This window comes from Octodon degus, unplaced genomic scaffold, assembly GCF_000260255.1.
Source record: "Octodon degus isolate 3935 unplaced genomic scaffold, OctDeg1.0 scaffold00224, whole genome shotgun sequence".
Lineage (NCBI taxonomy): Eukaryota > Metazoa > Chordata > Mammalia > Rodentia > Octodontidae > Octodon > Octodon degus.
Window position 1 is genome coordinate 1887764 of NW_004524800.1, and position 5870 is coordinate 1893633.

The window sequence follows — 5870 nt, forward strand, 5'->3', positions numbered from 1 at the left end:
AGCCTAAGTTGTATGGTAATAACAATAAGCTTGTCTTCTGGATGTTTAACAACCGAAGTTTGCAGACCAAAATTAGAGAAAAAGGAGGACTGAAAGTTATGCCAATATTTTGGCCCTAGCCTTCTAAGGTCAATTAAGACTCAGGATATATGAGAACTTGTATTGTAATGTCGTGTAACTCAGTAGTTTCCCAAATTTTCTGATCAAGGAGATTATCAGTCCAAAGAGGAAAGTGATCGATGATGTAGAGTGTGCCTTACGAGAGTCACATGGAGAGAAAACATTCTCTCAGGTTTTCACAGAGATCACATTGGCCAAGCAATGGCCGTGATTCATCCATATGGCTGACACGGACAAAGGTTCTACAATCTGAGGTACATGATCTCAGGAAAAATCCTGAGGGGATTTCAGTGACCTTATCAGCCCCAAAAGCAACAACTCTTGTTGCATAGGTCCTACTTTGCCTTGGTCTTAATCATCCAGTAGAAAAGTATAAAAACGAAATATAAGAAGTAAAGCCATGCTGTTATGTTGAGCTCTAGGGGACTCAGGTCTACAATTTCTGACAGTGCCAGTCAAGAGGAAGACACAATATTATTATGGGCAACTGCACTCTTTTAGAATATTTTGCTGAGTTTAAACACCTATAATATTCAAATAGTGGAACTTAACAAAAAAGGGGATACAGATGAATGTCCACTTTGTATCTGAGTATTCAAAGTGCTTGAGATAGATATATAGCTACAGTCTTTTAATGAATAGAAGGATTTGTTCTAATGGTGTTTTTAAATAGGATATTATGTCTGCATCTTGTTCAGCAATTAACCACTAGGAGGAATGTATGCAACATGTTAATTATTGAAACTGTGCTACCAATTTGGTTTGAAACGGTCTCATTGCTATTTGTTTCTCATTAAAATTATTAAAAAAATAAAAAAGCAAAGGAAAACTTATCTGATCATATAATCTAGTGTATAATATGAAATATTACATAAATGCTACTATGAAAGCATTAAATTTTGTGTAATAGTTATTATTAAGAAAAATGTCACTTTGATCTTACCTCACAAAATTAAAAATAATATATGCAGGAAACTGAATTGAATGGGAATATTAAATACTGTACACAAAATATATTAGGAAAGATCAACATGTGTGGTAATAATTGCTCTAATGTTTTAGACTTTATAATGTGAATAGTATGAGAACTGCAATTGTGGTCAAAACTAGTTTCTGTTTCATAGTAAAAAATGTTTACTACTACACTTATACATTTTTTATGGTTTCAATAAGACTTTTTTTTTCTTTCGGAACCGAGGATTGAACTCAGGCCCTTGCACTTGCCATGGAAGCGCGTATTCCACTGAGCCATCTTCCCAGTCCCTCAAGAAAACATTTGGTTTCTATCTACTTCTCACTTTTCACCTGCAACCCCTTCAGTACACGGCTTTTAAAGCAACAGTTTCTTGGTTTGCAAACATATGTTTCCTTCTACTGTTAAAGGAAATTTACAGCCATGTGCCACAGCTAGATGGTTTCATACAGTTTTGGGGGTTATCAGAAGGTCTTAAAAAATGAGAATTCAAGAGCCGGTGAGAAGACCAGAGTTCGATCCTTGGTATTGCATGCAGTGCTGGTCCAGCCCCAGTGCGTGTTCTGCCAGCCATGGAAACCTGGCATGGTGGTGCATGCCTGTAATCCCAGCAGCTGTAAATTGGAACTGGGGAGGCTGAGACAGGAGAATCAATACAAATCCAAGCTGTATAGTGAGACCCTGTACCAAATAAATCATTAATTAATTAAAAGATTTTTTTGAAAAAAAATGGTCAGTATCTGTTGAGATAAGGGCCTCAAAAAACCTATGAGGTAAGGCTCTGGGAGTTTCAATTTTTTTTTTCAATTTTTTTCATTCTGCACAAAGTGAGCTCCAGATTATTTCTACAGCCATCAGTTTCTCTGTCTTACCTTGATTTCACACTAGAGTATTCTTTTTCCTCAAATACTAATTTAGCAAATTTCTTAGGGTGATGCTATGATGGAGAGAACAAAGATCCTTCACAGTGTATATTTCATCCTGGGAAGTATTGGGTAAGAGGTCATATGTTGATGTGATTAACCTGACTAAAATGTCCTTACTTTTGAAACATAAAGCAAAGATATAATATGTTAAATTTATATTGTTTGAAAACTTGGAGATTTATCTGAACTAGTTCAACCAGTATCTCCCATTTTCTACTGAGTTGCTTCCTAAGAAGCTATTTCTGTGAAGTTTGAAATTTTCAACTTTCTTTAAGCAATTACTCATAAATATATTACATGTCATTGTTACAAAATATTGACAGATGTTTGTTTCAAGCTCAGATTTAAACTTACATTAAAATATGTTTTACATTTGAGAATTCTTTCAGCACTTTGTCAATTGCTACATTGATCAACATAAAATATGCAAAATTGTATTGTTCCACGTTCACACTACATAAAAGAGAGAAACTGACTGATCATTTACTATGGTTTCTTTCAGTTCTTTGAAATGTATGTTAATAGTCTCGTGCAGTATTAAGATCTGCTTTGACCACGATTGAGTCTTCTTAAGCAATATATCTTATCTTCAATATGCACATAAACAAGATATTTATTCATCATTTTAGTGATAGAAGATACAGAAGAAATTCGTGATAAAGGATCACTAATGAAGTATACAAATTGAGAGTTACTTAAAATCATCTGTCTTCAACTACCCATAGATTGCAAGCTTTTCCATGAAAATCATCATATTTTTGAAGTTGCATTTGGTAAAATCTATAGTTTCATTCTGAATCAAGTACAGAATAACGTTTTGGAGTTAGCATGTAGCTCAGTAGAATATATTTTTAATTTTTTTAAAGAGAGCACAAATTAGCATTAAAACAGAAATATTACAAGTGATACAGAATTTCACTTAACAAAGTAATATGTATTTCACAGTACTTGTAATACATAGTGTTGTCTCCCAACCAGTTATTCATGTCATAAGATATATGCAAGTAAAATTGGAAGAAGAAAGAAATGTATAAGAAATTAGGAAGAGAAAGAGTACAAACAATTAAAAAATGGACTAGACATGACAGGATTTAGCTATGACAAATTGCACTGCTGTAAACATGGGTGCACAAATATCACTATGGTATGAGGTTTTCACATCAGCTAGGCAAAAATTCAGCAATGAAATAAGAGAACTAAGTCAAACTTGTGAAGATATTGACTTGCTAGAACTTTGTAGAGTGTTTCACCTACCAACAAGAGAATACACATTCTTCTCAGCTGCATATGGGACATTGTAAAAAATAGACCACATACTTGCACACAGAGCACTCTTAAGTAAATGAAAGCAATTGAAATTATCCCATACATATTATCTGATCACTGTGCAATGAAACTGGAAATTATTGATAAAGAAAAAAGAAAAGCACCATAAAAACATGGAAATTAAATCACAACCTCCTAAAACACCAGTGAGTCAGAGATGAAATTAAAAATAATAACAAAAGTATTAATAGTCAAGCAAAAATGCAAATACAAATTACTGAAACCTGTGAGATACAGTGAAAGAAGTTTTAGGAGGAAATTTATAGTGATTAATTCCCACATTATGTAAACAGTGCAAGCCCAAATAAATGATCTTATTATGAACCTCAAGGTCCTAGAAAAAGAAGTTTAAGTCAATCCCATATCCCAAAGAGGGCAGGAAATTATAAAGAGCAGAGAAGAAATGAAAGCATGGGAGATGAAGAAAACAATACAAAGTGTAAATGAAACGAAAACTAAGTTCTTTTAAAGAATAAATAAAATTGATGAACCAATAGCCAATCTAATCAAAAAAGGAAAGAGAAAATGCATGAAATAAACAATTAAAATGGCAAAATCAATACAGACCCTAGAGAAACACAGAAGATCATCAGTAACAACTTCCAAAATCTTTACTCTCACAGGATGGAAAAATGCAGAAGAAATGGACAGTTTCTTAGATACATATGAAATGCCAAAGATGAGACAAGAAAATATACAAATTCTGAATAACCCAATAACAAGAAATGAAATTGAAAATGTAATAAAAGAAACCTTACCAATGAAAAAGCCCAGGACCCAATGGATTCATAGTGGAATTCTTCAAGAAATTAAGAGAAGGTTCCATACCAACTTTTCTCAAACTCTTCAATGAAATTGAAAGAGAAGCAATTCTCCCAAACTCATTTCTGGAGGCAAGTATTACTCTGATTCCAAAACCAGAGAAATGTCCAGCTAAAAAGACAACTACAGTCCAATCTCACTAATGAATACAGATGCAAAACTTCTCAATAAAATACTATGAAACAAAATGTAGCAAATCATCACGAAGATTATATATCATGATAAAGTAGGATTCATTCCAGGAATGCTGGGATAGTTCAGCATATATAAATTCATAAATGTAACATACCACATCAATAAAATTGAGAAGAAAAACCACAAGAGCATTTCAGTAGATGCAGAAAAAGCTTTTGACAAAGTCTAACAGTCATTAGTGATAAAAATCTACAGAGAATTGGAATACATGGTCATCGTCTCAACCTGATGAATTCCATCTAAGAAATCAACAGCCAACATCACACTGACTTGACAAAAAACAATACCTTCACTTTTAAATTAAGGAACAAGACAAGGATTTCCACTGTCTGCATGCCTATTCAATTATAGTTCTGGAAACATTAGCCAGAGTAATTATATAATAGACAGAAATAAAAAGAATGAGGATTGGAAAAAAATGAAGTTATCATGATTTGCAGATGACATGATACTCTGCATAGAGGCCCTCCAAAATCCCAAGAGTTTGTAGATGTGATCATCACATTCAGCAACATATCAGGACACAAAGTCAACACTCAAAAATCAATAGCATTTTTGTATGCAAACAATGAACATACTGAGAGAGAAATTAGGGAAACTATGTCCTTTACAATGACATTAAAAAAATGAAACACTTAGGAATCAATCTCACAAAGGACATAAAAGATGTATAGAGTAAAAATTATAGTACTCTGAAAAAAGGCACTGAAAATAATTTGAGAAAATAGAAAAATATTTAATGCTCCTTTATAGGAAGAACCAACATGTTGAAAATGGCCATTACCTGAAAATTGTTATATAGATTCAATGAAATCCCAATTAAAATACCATTAGTATACCTCATGGAGCAGGAAAAAACTTTGCTTAAATTCATGTGGAACCAGAAGAGCCCCAGAATATCCAAAGTAATCCTGTGAAACAAAGGAAGGGCAGGAGGCATCAAAATCTCTGACTTGAAATAATACGACAAAGCTACTGTGAAAAAATTAGCAGGGTACTCACACAGAGATAGACCTGAGGACCAATGAAACAAAATAGAAGATGCAGACAGAACTGTGAATATATTCAGCCACCTTATGGTTGATAAAGAAGCCAAACAGGCTTACTGTAAGAAACATACCCACTTAAACAAATGGTGATGACAAAACTTGCTTTACACATGTTGAAGGCAAAAAGTAGACACATTCCTATCACCATGCACAAAGCAACAGTCATAATGGATCAAAGGTTTAAATATTAATACGGAAACATTAAGTCTTCTAGAGGAAATGGTAGGTATAAATCTTTTCTTCCCATAATTTTATTGAAAAACAAATAGCAATGAGACAGTTTCAAACCAAATTGGTAGGGCAGTTTCAATAATTAACACATTGCATACATTCTTCCTAGTGTTTATTTGATATACAAGATGCAGACATGGCTGCCGACTTCCGGGAACCCCCAGACTGAGTCCTAGCCCAGGTCCGGTGAGTGTGTGGAGAGCTTCCTGCTGCCCTGCGCAGGCGGGA